This window comes from Quercus lobata, chromosome 4 (genome assembly GCF_001633185.2).
Source record: "Quercus lobata isolate SW786 chromosome 4, ValleyOak3.0 Primary Assembly, whole genome shotgun sequence".
Classification (NCBI taxonomy): Eukaryota; Viridiplantae; Streptophyta; class Magnoliopsida; order Fagales; family Fagaceae; genus Quercus; species Quercus lobata.
In genome coordinates, this window is record NC_044907.1 from 90,262,318 (window position 1) to 90,280,441 (window position 18,124).

Genomic DNA, 18,124 nt, shown 5'->3' on the forward strand with positions numbered 1-18,124 from the left:
ATAAGTCTGCAGAGAACCCACCAGCTCTTGCACTTTGATGTCATCGAGGTCCTTGCTCTCTTCTATTGCTGTCACTTTAGCTCGAAAGCTTTCCGGCAATGATCGAAGGATCTTTCTTACAATCTTCGAGTCCTCCGTTTTCTCCCCCAAGTTGAACTTGCTGACAACCACTTCATTTAACTTCCCATAGAAAGAGTCAAAAGACTCATCCTCACTCATTTTGAGCTCCTCAAACCGAGTGGTCAGCATTTGCAACTTGGTGTCTTTCACTTTCTTCGTGCCTTCATAGGTAGTTTCCAAAATCTCCCATGCTTCTTTGGCCACGGTAATATGAGAAATCCTGTGAAATTCATCTGGAGAGACACCACAGAAAATAGCATTGAGTGCTTTACTGTTAGCATTAGATGCAGCAAGTGCTGCCTTATCCCATGTGGATTTTGCTGCCTCTGGTTTGGTCCAGCCAATCTCAACAGCATCCCAAACGGATTCATCAATAGAACACAGAAAAGCTCTCATTCGAACCTTCTAAAAAGCATAATTACTACCATCAAAATATGGAGGTGCATTTAGGGATTGAGACCTATCCATCTCAAAAGGGAGTCAAGGATCACACAATGGTAATGAAACCAATATCAGTGTACCCGCTCTGATACCAATTGAAAGTTCAAAAACGTGTATAAAACACCTTTGAACGTTTAGACCCCCAAATAACAACTTAATCAATTCAAGCAATATGTCAAACAACTAGTGTGCGGAAACTTAACATATGCTATCATACGAAATTGATTAAATACTATCTAAGCCATAACAAAATAAAATCCACATCAGATAATTTAAAGGCAAAGATAGAGGAAGGAAGATGCAAACACAAAGACAACACGGAATGTGTTATCGAAGAGGAAACCGAAGTCCTCGGCGAAAAACCTCTCCGCCGCCCTCCAAGCGGTAATCAATCCACTAGAAAATATAGTTGGGATACAAGGACAGCAATAGACCCTCCAAGCCTAATCTACCCAGTGCACCTAAGCCCTCCAAGCTTCTTGCTCCAACGAGGTTGCGCCGAACCTTTTTCTTTTCTAGCTTCCCGGATTCCGCTACTAGACCATAGCATCAACCAATGAAGATTGGTTCCTTCCTAACTGCTTCCCTGAAATCCAAACAGCAGACTCACAATGATGATAATGGTGAGAACCTGGTTTGGTATAAAGCCTCTCAAGGATTTAACAATGGAGAGGAAGAGAGTTGAGGAATTTGAAGAGATTCTAAGGTAGAGATTGTGGGTGAAACAATCTGGTTTTTCTTTAGGGTTTCTCTCTCAAAATTCTCTCTGGAAGCTCTCTTTCAATCGTGGGTAATAGGGGTATTTATACTGGAGTGGAGAGGAATGTGAAACGTCAGAATTCTACAAAACAGGGGTGGCTCGCGGCTTGACCTCGCGGCTTGACTAAGTCGCGAGATCCAGTCACGAGATAACCGTATGGCCAGTTGTCCTGTTTTGTCCTGTAGTGCTCCAGCTAGCAGACTGTTCACCTTCCAGCATGCTTGGCACGTGAGGTTGCTTCTGGCGGCTTGAAGCCGCAAGTCACCCGCGAGACCCAGCCGCGACACTCTGTTTTCTTGCACACTCTTGAGCAAACTTCACTCTATCTCACTCACTACCCTTACATCAAACCCACCTAAATACAGGGTTACTAAATGCTGAATTACAAGCAAATTTGGCATGGAATAAAGCCAATTAGATGGTTGAATAAATTCAACCTTACAGAAAGAGATAACTACACGGAGAGACTAAGCCTTCTAATCTACTGAACATTGCCCTTTTTGGGCTTGCATCTTCTTGCTTGCTTTTTTGCCCTTCTTAACTTGCATTTTAGAAGTTGCACCCTCGCTTCAACAAAGGAAACACAAAGCCAGCAGACAGGCAAAAGAGATAATAAAGAAACAAAGAAAGCACATAAAGGGTGAAATAAGCATGTTATCTGTGAAAGGGTTTGGGCCTAGAAGATTAGTACTAACCCATTTAACTTAGGCCCAAGATCAGCCTGAGTAGCCAAAACCAGCCCATAAGATGGAAGTGGACCTCAAACTTGGTTGGAGTGAGCTTAGCCCGGTAACATGTGTATTGGGACATAGGAATTATAGTTCAGGGGAATCCCATAGCACTTGGCCTGCTACCGATTGATGAGGTGGTGGGAAATCAATGAAGAAATGATTAAACTAAAGTCAGTTGTTGAGAGTTGTTAGTGCCTTTGGAGATACCAAATGTTATTTGGCATCTGGAACAAGTTTCAAGAGAATCCTTAGAAGGCTTGATGATTCCTCGGGATTCTGGCAAAAGTGGAGATGCATGAAAACTGGTGAAACAATAATGATTAGTACCCCACTAAGGAGAGACTATATAGGGGAAGGGAAGGCAAACAAGAACGGTTGGTTGGAAACTCGAAAAAAGGGGGGAAATATTGGGAAAAGAGTGAAAACACAAAGAGAGGTAGTGTGAGCAAAGTGGGAAGAAGAAGAACAACTAGAGGGTAAGGTTTATAGGTCCAAAAGTTCACAAAAAATATACAATTTGGACTATCTAGTTGGTGTTTGGAGCCCTACCCGTAGGACTGTTAGGAAGCCCATTAATAAATGAATTGGGGGCCCAAATCCTTCGCCTAGGATTACAGCTCTCATAGGTTTGGAAACCACATTATCAAACAAACATATTATCACACAAAAGAGGGTGTCCTAGAAGGACAAATGTAGGTTTGGATTGGTGTCCATAGTTCCATTACATTAAAGTATGGACGACATGCATCAAGCAAAGTTCCTAAAAGGGACTCGAGATCTCTTGTACAAAAGACGATTGCAAGCCTACACGAGAATATATGTAGGAACTAAGCTTGAAGACATAAACAGGCATACAAAGACACATTCATGAACATATAAGTAAGGATGTAAAGATGCAAAGAAGCATAGAAAGCCTAACAAGATGGCATAAAGCAAGCATAGCAAGCATTTTATCACACAAAGGGAAGAGGTAGGCATGTTCTAAGGCACATAAAGAGGCTAACATGAGAAACCCTAACATGTAAACTAACAAGGGAGGAAAAAGGCAAGTGGCAAGCAAGCAAAACATGATGAAGATGTATCCTCACACATGGTTGTATCCAAACAAGCCATAAAAGGGGAATATATACAACCAAACAAACAAGAAAGCCCCAAAGACCAACAAGCATAAACCCAAAAGGGAAACAAGACGTGGGAAGCATGGCAAGGATGCAAGAAATTAGATCTAAGCATACAAGTATGGATCCAAACATAAACACATGAAAAAAGGGAAACAAAGCACCAACATGCATAGAGGAAATAATCCAAACCCTTTATTGAAAAATGGGTGTATGAGCGTAGGCTTAGACCACTAGATCTAGATCTACAACCTATCCAAAAGCTACACAAGAAAGAGGCATAAACAAGAGATATAAAGCTATAAAGCACTAGGCCTAGCATCCAAACAAGGTTTTAAACACATGAACACGTAGATCCAAACACACAAAGATGGCAAGAAGCACAAAAAAATATATTAAAAGCTACAAAGCACTCAAGCATTGCACATGATTAACTCATCAAAAGGTAAGCACAAAGCCATAAGCATAAACATCACACGAGTTGCAAAACAAATAACTTAAATGAAGACAAGCAAAAATTGTAGAATAAAAGATGATTAAAAGACCTGAAAGTTGTTTGAATGACTTCAAACAACTTCCTAAGGGTTTGGGAGCCTCTTTGTAATTTTTGAAAAGATGGAGAGCTTAACTACAATTTTAGAAAGATTTAGGGCCAAAATGTAATTTTGGGAATGTTTGGGGACTAAAGTTGTCTCAGATCGACTAAACATTGAGGCAGTGTTGACGCATGGACTCAAAAAGCAACGCGTGTACACATGAACATCACCAAGCAGAGGGTAAGGTGCTGATATTATGTTGGTGAGTGCCTACTGCCTAGTATTCTCTGTATGTGTCTGTTGGAAAGCAATTCCTTGGGCCCTTTTTACAATTCCCTAATGTAAATACAACGAAATTACAATTTACAAAATGCAGAGGCTTCATTCTTGATGGCCCGGCTTTCTTGAAAAAGATCTTGAACTTCTGGCAACGTCCTCCTTGATGCGAAGTTCTGACTACTTGCCACCAATTTTATCTACACACATTTACATGATGGAGCTATTAGTGTATGCATGCATGCCCTTGTAGGGTTGGAAACCCTTAGGGTCTGGGTATGATCTAATGTGCAAGTAATGTAGTTGCTTTTCCTTAGGGGTTGGTCACAAATACTATGCAAGTAGGATGGAAAGAAGCTGTAGTAGAGCACCACCTTCCAGTGCAAGCGAGAATGCACAACCTGGAAAAGGTAAACGGTTACTTTCCCCTCGACTTATTTTGAAAGAAATCATAACTAGGATATCCTGCCCTAGGCTTGGATGTTCAATTGTCTTGGCACTTGCTAGTCCTCGTGGTGATTTGACTTACTCTAGGCCAACTATATGAGATATGGCTTAACTGGTGAGTTGGTCCTAATCTTAAGGGGGACCTTGATTATCTAAGCCTTCCTTTCATAGAAGCTATGGGATAGAGCGGATAAAGGGGGGCCTTTTCAGCTACTCCTATCCACCCATAGACCCAAAAGTGCCTACAAGTCGGTGCCTAGTAACTATCTATGGTTTGTGGGTTAGGTGGAAACCTTAAAGCACTGAGCCTGGGTTCGACTTAAAATGAGGGGTGATGTCATGCATTTTGAAATGAAAGGGGATAGACATTCCATGCACAACAGATATATAAACAAATAAAAGGGTAGCAGAAATCAAACCTTACTACCCTAAGTTCACATATGTGAAGGAAAGCTATAAAGCATGGTTACAAAAGTAGGAAATCTTCACACATACGAAAATACCTCAAACCCGGTTTTAAAAACCATTTAAAAATTTTTTTGTAAAATTTTTTTTGTCTTTTGAAAATAATTTACTAAAGATATAGTGAAAGCATTTTTCAAAAAGAAAGCCCTGAAGGCTAATGCCAATTTCAATATTGTTTTAAAGCCAATGTCCAAAGATTAAAATTTTATGAAAAGTTCTAAAGGATAAACTCTCTAAGTATCCCCAGTGGAGTTGCCAATTTATCGATGCCTCGAGGCAGCTGACCACCCATCGTAGCAACACTAGTGCCTTATGTAGGCTTTGAGCTCGGGTGTTGTGAAATCAGGGTGAAAAGGGTACCTCTGGTGTGTGACTTGAATTGAGTCAATTTTAACTTATAATTACCAAAGATAAGTGAAGTCACCACCAATCATTGGGTTTTTTCTAAGGTGTGATTAGTCACCTGACTCTATTGATTTTATTATCAATCCTAGACCAAGAAAAAGGTCATTTTTCCTAATCTAATACAGATGGGTAAAAAATCTTGATTCTTGAGTTCGAAAGTCTAATTACGTGTGGGGAAGGTGTTAGGCACCCCACAACGCCTGCTTAGAGACTGTCCTTTGTTTTGGTACAATCTTAACTTTCGAACATTGGCAATTAAAACAAGCTATTGGCATTAGCTCTCAGGGCTTTAAAAGAATTGGGCTTCGAGGTTTAATTTTGGAAAGGGCATGGTCTCTATCAATGCTTTACTAGAACTTTTGGAATTATTTCCAAATTTCCTCAACGAAAATCCAGCAGCATCTCAACTTATTTTCATGATGAAAATCTAGCAGCATTTCACCTTTGGTACGTTATAGTACATAAAACGCTACCCTCACAAAGCTTTTATTGTGAGAATACGGCAACAAAGGTGCCCCATTTTCAATGCAAAATTCCGGCAGAGTTTAGTCGTTGGTGTAGACACAGCATTTTGTACCTCTTACAACTCAAGCCCCCGATCCCCAATGATGTAAGAATTCTAAATCTCAAGGTTGGTTTAGGAACCGATTAGATGAAAATTGACTTGAGGAAAGTGTTTATGGAAAAGATGACTTATTTTTGGATCAAATAAACTATTTTTGGAAAAGAAAGGCCACGAAAACCCTAGGGCATGTGTGCGCATTCCCACTTGTGTGCATGCATGCTTAAGATTTACGTGTGCATACTTCATGCATGCGTATGCATACACGTGCATGCGTGCACATGCTAGGGTTCCAAAAACCATAAAGGAAAGGTTTTCTGCCTTAAAACTAGGTTTGCAACGAATCCCACATCGTTTGGGAGTTGCTCCAAACCCTTTTTTTGTTTTCTATATTAAGCCATAAATGGTACTTTTTCAAAGGGGGGATGAACTCCAGTGGTAAAACACATAAGATTCACTAGAAAATAGTGAATCAAAGAGGGGGGATTTCACAAAACATCCTCAAGTCAAATTTTATTTGATCGGGACCTTTTTTGGTCTTGATCTTTGAGTTATAAGTTTACTAACACATTTTTGAATTATTTTTAACTAGATTGACTAAGTGGAATGGTCACAATCAAGTTCTAGAGAGTTCTTGTATTGAGGTAAAGGATATATCTTTGGCTTTTCACTTTTCTTAGATTTTCTTTGATTCCTTTGTTTGTCTACATGTTTTAAAGCTTTAATGTATCTGTCTAGTCTTAGTTTATTTCGTGTTTGTGTTAAAAGCATGCTAGGTTTTTAGTTTCCTTGTTTCTATTGTGTTTTCTTTGTTTTCTACTTTGTTTTTTTGGGTTTAGGGTTTTGGGTGTGTATGCATGCGCATGCAACTTGCATGCGTACGCAAACTCGTAACGTACGAGTATGCATATGCATAAAGTTGTTATGCGCATGTTTGTTTTTCTTTTGTCCTTGTTGCATGTTTTAGCCTCTATTTTAACCTAGCTTCTGTATCTTTAAGCCTTTTCCTCTTTTTTTTTATTTTTTTTTATTTTTTTTTATTTTGCTTGTTTCATCTCTGTGATGCTTATTAGGGTTTTAGATTGTTTGAATACCATGAACATGCACATAAATATGAACATGCATTGATGTGTAGGTGTAGTGATGCAGTGAGATAAGTGAGGTAAGTCATCCATAATCACATGGACATGCATTTATTTATTTGACAAGTATGATATGGTTGAGGGACATGAATATGCTTGGATTGAATGCTATTCCTTTAATGTTTGGATATCATAAAATGCTTGTTTGATTTCGCCATATGATGTATCTGCCTTTGGAGATATGTGTTTAGATGCTATGATAGATGAGTGGTTAGGTTTGGGATGACTATGCCATGTTTGTATGTCTTAGATGCATGCTAGAGTTTGTGTGAGTTAGAATAACATATTAAACCTACCTTTAATGAGATTAAGATTTGAAACATAATCAGTGGAAGCCGACCCATGGGTCGGGTAGGGTTAGGTGCCTAACAACTTCCTATCCCCATACCTAAACTCCAGACACATGCTCTAGTAAAAGATCAGTCCATCCACGAAGGACGCTATATTTATGGTTCCTAGACCTAATCTAGGTGCCGACTCCATTTCTCCACCATGGTCCACCCTAGGCCAAGGCATATTCACCCAATCCAATAAGTACGACCCGTCGCGAGCGCTTACGCCCACGATACCAACTCCACAAGCGGATTGAGAGTTTGATTCCAATGTGTTCCATTTCTTAATCTTAATAAATGTGGAAGTCAAACTTTAAGGGAATTCTTCAAGCAGTTTGCAAGATTGTCTGATGATCTTGCCAAGAAATTGTGACTATGCCTCTTGCTAAAGCTTAAGATGATGTCAAATGATTGTTCAGAAGTCCATTCGAAAGGGAGAGACCATGCGAAAAAAGCTACCCTAGTATGGCGTTTTCCATTGTCTTTCAATCACTTTCAAAACTTGGTGAGATTTTTAACTAAAGGGTGTGAGAATTCACATATCAAGAAACCCAAAGACATCCCTGGATACTTGGGGTAATAGAGGATTTCTTTTAGGAAGACCCAAAGGAACCACCTAGACTACCCCAAGGTGACATAAAGCTTTTCCTGAGGAAGACCCAAAGGAAACACCTATTGAGGCAAGCTAAAGAAAACCAAGTTTAAGTTGGTTGATCTTGCTTGAGAGATATTAAGTTCCTTTTACCCTTTTGGGATGCATTGACAGAAGAGCTTGCAAGCTGTATGGATCGACTCCAACTTCTAGCTAAATTCTGCTCCTAGACTTGCGGTAGTTGGCCCTTATGGATAATGTGAGGGCTACACAAGATGGATTTTTAGTGGTCTTATGGGAATGAGACCACTAAAAATCTTCCCTTTATCATATTGAAAGAACCTAAAGGCTTGGCCTTCTTCCAGTCCCTACGGACATCTTGTGGAACACTGATCTCACCAATTGCTCATTTAATGCCTCAATAGAATTGGCTACTACTCATGTTTGAGATAGGGAATCTAGGACCCTTGGTAGCTTCCATGAAGGAAATTAATGGACATTATTGGAGTAGACAACTCAGGTTGTGCTTCTCTTGCTTGATATTTGATAGGCCGAAGCAAATTCTTGAAAAGGAAATTCAAAAGAACAGATGTTAGCTAGGAATCTTGGCCTTGAAAGGATCAGAAAAAATTGGATATACCTAGGACCTCCTCTAATAGAGTGGCCTCATGCATTCGTTTAATTGTCCATTCTCATGTTCAATATAGGTGTCTCATGTTGATTGATCGAAATGTTGCACCCACAAGGTAACCTAAAGTAGGTTTATTTCAATCTTCAACTCCTTGGAGTGAGTTCTTGAATAAGCTACTCATGATTTTTGTATTTAGAAATGGTTCTACAAGTTTCTATCATGACCCCAATTGAGGTGAATTTGAAGAACATGGATGACCTATTGGTCTCGTGGAGACAGTCTTATGTGGGATTTGCACAAAAATTGATGATGCTTTCCTAACCATCGGCTTCATCCCTTTTTAACACAGGAGAAGAATCGAGAAATATTCTGCCATAGTATGGCATTTTTCCAATTATTTGTCCATCTAAACGGCCTCCTGAAGATTCTTAATGGAGACGAGCTAAGACTTGCTTGGTCTATCTGAGCCTAGCACTGGCAATACATTCTCTCTAAAAGATGTTAGGACATATGTGAATCATGTTAGGAACATATGTCAATGTAGAATTGGCTAATCCTTTGACAAAACGCACTTTACTTGTAATTGGGTAGATCTAGGATGTGTTTAATACTTCAAGGAACAAGGTTTCAAGTCCAAGTGTTAAAGCCATGCAAATCAGTCCAAGAATCAAGTGAAAAAGTGTTGGATTTTAAAGCTCAACAGATTGAATCTATCAAGGTTTAACAAGCTGTGTATGCTCGATGCTCGACAGCTGCTCGATAGATAAGTTATCTATCGAGATTTACGAAAATCAGATTTTCAATTTTGATTTCACTCCAATTCGTGTATATTTTTTTAGGCTTTCTTTTCTCACAACTCTAAACATATATAATGGTTATTTTAAGGGCCATCACAAATAATGCAACTTAATGCAAAAGTTTTTCACAGGTATATTGTGATCGGAGACATATGCCTTAGTTCATCTTTCTCTTGAAGAAGCTGCTGCGTTTGTATGCCGTAGGGCTTTGTAACCAAGGAGCTTCGTGATCTTCATCGTGTTAATGAACTGAAGAATTTTGCAGCTAACATCCTTCTCAAGTTAGTGGTTAGTCACGTACTTGGATCCGTGCATCGATTGGTCAGTCACGTACTGGGAGCAGTGCATTGAAAGGAGAGATTGTCACTACAGAACAAGTCCAATTGTGTATTGGGGTAAGGGTTCAACTGTAGGTTGGTATAAGGCACTGGGATTCCTTTACTTTAACCACTTGTTGTGATAATAGTGGATTCTCGGGAGTGGTGACCTTAAAATAACCTGGTGGGGTTTTTGCCTTGGGGTTTTCCCCATTTGTAAACAAATTACCGTGTCAACTTTATTTTCCGCTGCATATTAACTTAGTTGGTGATTTGTTTGTACTACCACGCGTATTGTATGTTAATCAGATTAATTAATTAACTTGGCTAATTAATTGGTTAATTCATCACAAGGGGTCAATACATTCTTGGCCTATCAAAGGAGATCTTGATCCCACAAAAGTATTTAGACTGGGTCGAGCTTCAGCATCCTCCCTATTCTTAGGGTTTCTTCAGAATCTTGTGCAACCGGTTGACAACATCAACTAGATCTTGGGAGTGAAGTCAGGGTCTCTTAAGAAGCACTATAAGTAAATATTGGCTACATATTAGCTTGATCTTAAGAGTCCACCATCGGGTCTTAATTCCCACGCTTGGAAGTAATGTAAAGGAAGTTCCATAGTTTTTTTTTTTTTCTGAAATAGTACTGAAAAGGAAATCCCTTTAAGATGAATAACCCATATCTTTTCCTAAGATCATTTCTCTTCAACTTGTGATTAACAAGACTCGACAAAGTTCTCCTTACAAGGCACGAAGCCTAACAAAAACTATCTCGGTATAGGGGCATGCCAAACCTAATTCATCTATTCTTACCCCCTTAGGTTCGATGTGACCTCTTGGTTGAGACTTTGTGAGTTTCAATGTGTGTGCCCAAAGGGCTAATTCTAAAAGTCCATTCTTCAATGCCGAGAATAGTTGAATCCATACTAGACATGAAATCATCTTGACAAGTGGTAGGAGGGTTAGGCACCCTTAGGAGTTTATGCCATTGATAGCCATTTCAAAATAACTAACTCCAAAGACTTTGCTAACATCTATCCTGATGGTATGGATCAACTAGTTTTGATTGCAAAAGACCAATCAAGGGTCTTCTTGGCAGCACTAACCTTTTCAGTCTATCACTAGAAGTGTGACATATAGGAAGACATCTCCCTAAGCTTCTTGCTTTTCAGACTATCTTTGGTTCATCCCCTTAGGGTTATAAGATTGGCAAAAGCCATGGACCTGGGCCCTGTTGATCTTCTTGTAGGCCGAAGCCTTAGACATTTCTAGGAATGTCTCGATCATCTCATTTTCCAATTCCAAAGAATGCAATCGGTTGCCCCTTTCTCTTTTCATCTTTAAGTAATTCCTTTGAAAGTTTCCCCATCCTCGTCTTCCATTTTCTATCAATTGGAATGTCAAGGAGCTACCATAATTTCGAGACAATGATGGTACCAGCATTCAATAGCAATTCATGCTCATTCCTTTCTAGTTTCAAATGCCATGTGGCAGTCGGTCCGACCAAATCATTTTGAAGAGCCCATACATGAACCAAGACTTTGGTATGCAACTAGATGACAGAAACCAGTTCTGATTTTTCAATCCCCCAAAGAACGTTGGCTTTCAACTGAAATGGTTCATTGATTTTGTTCAATATTCTACTCACTCTTCATTCTTACCATATCTCTTTTGTGTAAGCTTGGAGATGCAAGGACCTTGAACTTCCCACATTTTGCCTCACACCTTGAGAAAGAATGGGATAGCAAGGAGTCGGGATTACAATTGAGATATTTTCATGGTGGAAACAAGAAACCCAATCCCATGTTAGTTTTAAGCCCAAATGCCTTAAGCATGCTCCTACTTCATTTTGCAATTAAGGGGAAGAAGTTCCATGATTTGGACTTCTTGTCATTGAATGGGTTTCTAAAGTGATGCAAAATTTAACGTAACCTCTTTGCAGCAAGCAACTAAACGTTTGCATAGATTTTGAAAAATCTTGGGACGAACCCCTTTTTCACAATGAAAATTTTAAGGTACAACACCATGTCCTTTTTGGGAAAAATTTGGCACAATTTGTATAGCAAAGGTTTTTGCAACAATCAAAGCAAATACTTAGCTCCCTTTCTGATACGATATTCATAATGATCCTTGGACTAGAGATCAATTTTGATACAAAGGCCTTTAATACAAGGAAAACAATGCTTGATCCCTTTGGAAATTTTGAAGAAAAACTTGGCCCCTTGCCTGTCTTTATGGAAAGATCTGGTTGCTTGTCACCCAATTTATCATCTGCACAATTAGGTGAAAGATATTAGAAGGTGCATGCATGCCTTCGTAGGGTTGGGGACCCTTCTGGAAGATCATACAAGCAGGCAAAGATCATACCTTCATTTGAGAATTGTTTCCTTGCAATCGAAATGCTTAAGGACATGCTCTTATCATTTATAGAAATTTGGCTTAAACCTACTTGAGCGGGTTTTTATTATGGTGAGTTTCTATAGTAATGCGGAATTAATGCATAAGCTTGGCAAGTAGCTAGAACTTTCATATCATGCTTGAAATTGCAAGATGGCCCTTTTTCTTTTGATTTACAAATTAAAGCAACGCTTTACAAGACTTTGGCTTCTTACAATGCCCCCAAATTATGGGCTATATATAATGGATCCAACAATGGGCCTTTTATAATATATGGAAATTCAAATTTGCAAAATGCAGAGGCTTCATTTTGGACGGGCTCGCCTTCTCGGAGAAGATCTTAGACTCTTGGCAATGTCCTCCTTAATGTGAAGTTCTGGCTACCTACCACAAATTTTATCTATACACATTTACATGATAGAGCCATTAGTGTATGCATGCATACCCTTGTAGGGTTGAAAAGGGTTTGGGTATGATCTAATGTGTAAGCAACGTGGTTGCTTTTCCCTAGGGGTTAATCACAGATGTTGTGTAAGCAAGATGGATAGAACCCGGAGTAGAGCATAACTCTTTGACGTAAGCAAAAAGGGCAAACTTGCAAACGGAAACTAGACACTTTCCCTTGACTCATTTTGAAAGCAAACCTAAGAAGGATATCCTAGCCTAGGCTTGGATGTTCACTTGGCTTTGGCTCTTCCTAGTCCTCACGGGTTTTGACTTAGTTTGGGCCAACTATATGAGACACAGCTTAACTAGTAAGTTGGTCCTATTCTTAAAGGGACCTCGATCATCTAGCCCTTCCCTTCATGGAAGTTGTGGGATAGAGCGGATCAAGGGGGGCCATTTCAACTACTCTTGTCCAACCATGAACCCAGAAATGCCTACAAGTCGGAGCCCAATAACTATCTAAGGTATGCGCATCTAGTATTTGCCTTCAATGCTGAGTCCAGGTTCGACCCAATATGAGGGATGATGTCATGCATTTTGAAATGAAAGGGGAAAGACTTTCCAAGCACAACAGATATATGAACAGACAAAGGTGTAGCAAAAATTAAATCTTACTACCCTAGGTTCGCACATGTGAAGGAAAGCTGTAAAGCATGCTAAGGAAAGCAGGAAAGCTTCACACATATGAAAATACCTCAAAGCTGGTTTTTGGAAAACCATTTGAAAATATTTTTGAGTTTTGAAAATAGTTTACTAAGGATATAGTAAAAGCATTTTTCAAAAAAAAGTCCCGGAGGCTAATGCCAATTTCAATGTTTTTGAAAGCCAATGTCTAACGATTAAGATTTTATCAAAAGCTCTGAGGGCTAAACTGTAACACCTCGACCCAATTTTTATAATTAAACTATGTGTTTAAGTGGTTAATTATTATTTTTAAGCCACTTACTTACAAAAAAAATAATAGAAGAGTATTTAATAAGCATATTATTTTATAATACCATTGAATGAGAATTGTAAAGATTATACATAACTGAATTGCTATCGGTATTTTAAATATATACTAAGTATGTACAAAATTATATTAAGTGGTTTAAGTTACTAGATATATAATTGTTGGTGTTTAATTAAGTGTATAAAGGTAAGGATATATATATATATATATATATATATATATATATATGTGTGTGTGTGTGTGTGCGCACGCAAAATAATATTATTTTTGTAGATAAGTGTGAATGCAAAGAAAAAAAAAAAGTTGAAAAGGGTTGGGATTTTTTCTTCCCTAGCATCCCACGTACCCCACCCCTAAAGTCAATTTGACTTATCTTTATTTTGCTGCATCTGAAGTCCAGCAACTCACTTTCCTCTTTCTCTACTCCTTTCTCCCCTTTCTTTGTTCTTCTTTCCTCTTCCCTTCTTACACGGCAACATCTCTCTCTTCCTTTCTCACCAAAAATTTTAGTTTCTTTAAAGAAGAAATTAAACAATTAGCCTTAAGGTTTCATCTTCAAAGTGTGTGGGTAAGTAATTAAACCTCATCTGATTTTGTGTATTTGGATAGTATAATTGTTTGCTTACTTTCCCTCTTTGTTCTCTACTCTGATTTTGGAAGCTGAGTTGGTGATGCTGTTTTAGTTACTTGAAATATTGATGATATTTGGTCTATTGAATGCTTATTAGGGTATTTTAATATGTATACTATAGGTATAAAAATACCCAAATTAAATTAAGACCTATTGCTATTTGTTGATGATTTTGTAAGATTATGTACTGAAGCTGTCTCTGTGACAGATTTGATGTTCACTACAAGAAAATTATGTATTAAATTTTATATAGTGAATTTGAATGCTAGGGATAATTCCTATGAAACCTAAGACACTTATGGTTGTTATGGAAGTGGTCTCACAGAATTTGGATTAATATAAAAATAATGGTTTAATTTATAAGTTGCATGAAATTCTGTCAAGACAGATTTGAGTATGCTGTCTTGTGTGATTTTTAGTAAATCATGGGTTTATTCTTTGACTCCGAAATTTTTATAGTTTATACTGGACATAATGGAGAGTAGTTATGTAAAATTTCATGACAATTGAATGTGTTTGGACAGCCCGTTTGTATTTTACAAATGGGGCATATGCTGCTGGAATAGAACAGTGAACAGTAAGGGACATGCCTGATTTTGAGGATTTAATTCTAAAGCTAGGGCGAATGTTTTGAGCTATAATTTAATATTCTTATCTTTTGGTATGTATCGATCATAAATTAATTTTTGTGTAACTTGTTTTGAGGTTTAGTACTCAAAGGAAGGGGTTCTAAACCATGCAATGGTTGTATTTATGAAGCTGTTTTGTCTGACGTGTTATATGTTACCATATGAATGTATATAGTTACATGACCGTGCTTAAAAGATTTTGTATTTATGCATGCATTATTTCCCTAACCTCAAAGCACCTTTTGAAACAAAGTTGGCTCTTCTAGAAATATGAGATTAATATAAGAATGTTGGTTTCTCTAGGATTTTGTACCGGTTGTTTGATGAATGTATTTTTGTTTGTGGGAACCTCGTTGAGATGGGATTAGGATTTCCTTGATTCTAAGAAATAGGCTTTGAGATGAATGTATAAGTCTATGACAAGGAAATTATGGATAGTAATAAGTTTTGATTTATGGTGTAGGTGTTACCAGTATCCAAGTCTAAGCTCCTTCGACTTTAGGCTCTCGGTTCCTCTGCTTTCAGGTAAGGGATAAGTTATATGGGCATTGGTAAGTCATGAGGTTATTTTAAGGTATATTATGCATTAAAATGTTTTTTATTAGAGATATGGCATGTAATCATTATTCTGACAAAGATATGTTCGTGAGCTTTCGAAAAACTTATGTATATAATTTAAGCATATTGATGCTATTATTGATTTCACGAACATGATGTTTAAAGAAAAGAATGGAAATGTTATGCAAAATAAGAAGTTTCAGTATGATGTAAAGTATGAAATATTTTCAGGTTATGTCCTCTGGTGATCTGAACTCGGCTAGTAAGGGTTAATTATTGGCTCTCCATGGAAAAAATGTTATCTGTTTGGCCATTTAAAGTAGAGAAAATGGGGTTGCCCGTAACTCTAATCTGAATAAGGCCTTCTCCACAATGTGTACGGACGGCGGGGAGGAACAAAACCTGGAGGGGATGTGCCATCAGGCCTCCCAAAGGGGACAATATCATACACACGGGGGCACCCAAATGTGATGAGGCCTTCTCTGTACAGCTTATCAGACATGGACTAACCAATATGTTATGAACAGCTATGTTATGTTATTAATCATGAGAGAATTCTTTTGTTTAAATGCATTATGAAAAGTTAAAAGCTCTCATGAAAAGAAGTTTATGATGAAAAGAAAAGCTGTTCATTAAAGATAAAAGTTTCTGAAGTTCTGTTGTGCTATAAAGATAAAGTTTCTAATGAAAGTACAAGTTTATGTTTAAAAGTTATCAGATATCTGTTTTTATGAAACGTTAAGTTTTATGATCATAAAAGTTATAGTATTCTATGAGAAGAAGTTTATAAGGAGAAGTTTTAATTTTTAGACAAGATGTTTCTAGTTTAATACAAAGTTGCCGATTATCTGATTTAAGTTAAAATAATTATTTTGTAATGAGAATATATATATGGCGACTTTGTAAGAAATGAAAGAAGTTTAATCTGAAAGGTAACCTAATAAGAAAAAGGAGAATAATTATTTTCTATGAAGAGCGTATAAGCTATTATTATAAATAATATAAAATACTATGCATGGAAAGATGTTCTCCTATTCAAATATTCATAGAATGAAATGATTTGATTTACATGCATCCTTATTGAATTCTCATATATCTTACCCTTACTGAGCTGTGTAGCTCACCCCTTCCATTCTCTTAGTTAACAGGTTTTATTTTGGAGCAGAGGGAGCCTTAGTCGAGTTTTGGAAGGAGCTGGTTTAGTTTTATATGTATAGATCCTAAACTAGCATTCTGACGTTTAGCGTTATAGTTATTGTGTATTCTAGGATCAAATGAAAGTTGTGTACCTGAAAGTATTAAGAGATGTATTATGTAAAAGTATGGAAATTAAATGACTGGTGGATTATGTTCTATTTTGAGTATGGTGTAGATGCTCTGACTATCAAGTGAAAAATTATATCAAGAAGTAAAGAAACAAGTATGAAAAGAAAAAGAGAAGCTTTTGGAAAAGTTTTGTATAAGTTAAGTTGGTTCTTGTTAATATCAGGTTTAAACTTGATATTAGCATGCCGGTCATGGTCACAAATCCGGGTATTGGGTTTGGGGCGTGACATAAACTCTCTAAGTATCCCCAGTCATTCAACCACCCATCGCAGTGATGCTCTCGTGCGCTTTGAACAATTGCAAGCTTTGGAGCTTGGGTTTTGTGGATGAGGGTTTTACCTCTGGTGTGTGACCAAAAACACTTAAAAAAAAATAAAAAAATAAAAATAAATAAATCTCAGAAAATACGGCATAGAATCTAAAATTTTTTGAAGTAAATATAATTTTTATATGCATGCATCACATATGACAAGAAAAAATGTCATTCTTATCGGTAGTTAGACACACACACACACACACACATAAAGCGGGGAAATAGTGTAATACTGGAGTAATTAGATTCATGAAGGGAAAAGAAATCTAGTTCAAAAGTATGTACAAATTTTGGAAACAAACTTGATTGTAGTTTAAGAATAAAATTTCGCTTAATATATTTTTTTATTGGAAGTGAATTTTAACAAATCCACTGTTGGATTATATTTTGTTTTTATATTCTTCATTCTTGCGAAATTCTAGAAGATTAAATTTCAATAACTATTTCATCAATCAAATGTTTAAATTTTAAGTTTTTGTAGTTTTAAATTATGTATAAAAAATAATTTTATGGATTGAATGATAAATAAAATCCGATTGGCACAAAACATGACATGTGTGTTAAGGATATAAAGAAAATTCAATCCAAAAATTAGAATTTTTTTTAAAAAAATATGTAGTCATGTTAAAATTTTTAGTGGATGTTGTAACCTTAGGTTATAACAAAGTTTGTAGCCAAACTCTGTCACAAAAACATTTGCCAAATAAGTAAGATTTTTAAGATTAGCTTAGCAGGATCAACCTTCACTTTTTTTTAATATTTTTTTTTCCTAAGTCATTTATTTAATATAGGAGAATAATTTAGTTGCTGAAATCATAAAAATGACAAGGTTGGATGCTTACAAGATGCAAAGACTAAAAACAACAATATTTTCTTTATTGTCTCAATCTTTACTAACAAAAAAGAAGGATGTTGAAATTTTAGACTATTTGTGTATACTATTTTCTATTACTCTATTCAATATCTATTAAGAAAATAGAATTTGATTAAGCACACTTGTATTAAAGATAAGTTTTCGAAGAAGAGGAGAAAATTGATAATATAGACACCTAGGGTTGTGACTCTGAGTGATTGGATTTAATATATTAGAATTATGATTAAATACATAATTTTTCTCAAAAAACAAATTAAATAAATGATTAGATTCATTATTTCCTATCAACATAAGCTGTTCGGATAATTAGTAATTTTTCATAAAA

General features: G+C 36.9%; 1 long non-coding RNA gene across 1 annotated transcript; it reads left to right on the forward strand.

The window, feature by feature from the left end:
• Positions 1-13,820: 13,820 nt before the first annotated feature.
• LOC115987489 lies at positions 13,821-16,076 on the forward strand. Its single transcript, XR_004091099.1, has 3 exons — positions 13,821-14,036; positions 15,192-15,253; positions 15,518-16,076. It is a non-coding gene; the product is annotated as an uncharacterized LOC115987489 (long non-coding RNA).
• The last annotated feature ends 2,048 nt before the right edge of the window (positions 16,077-18,124 follow it).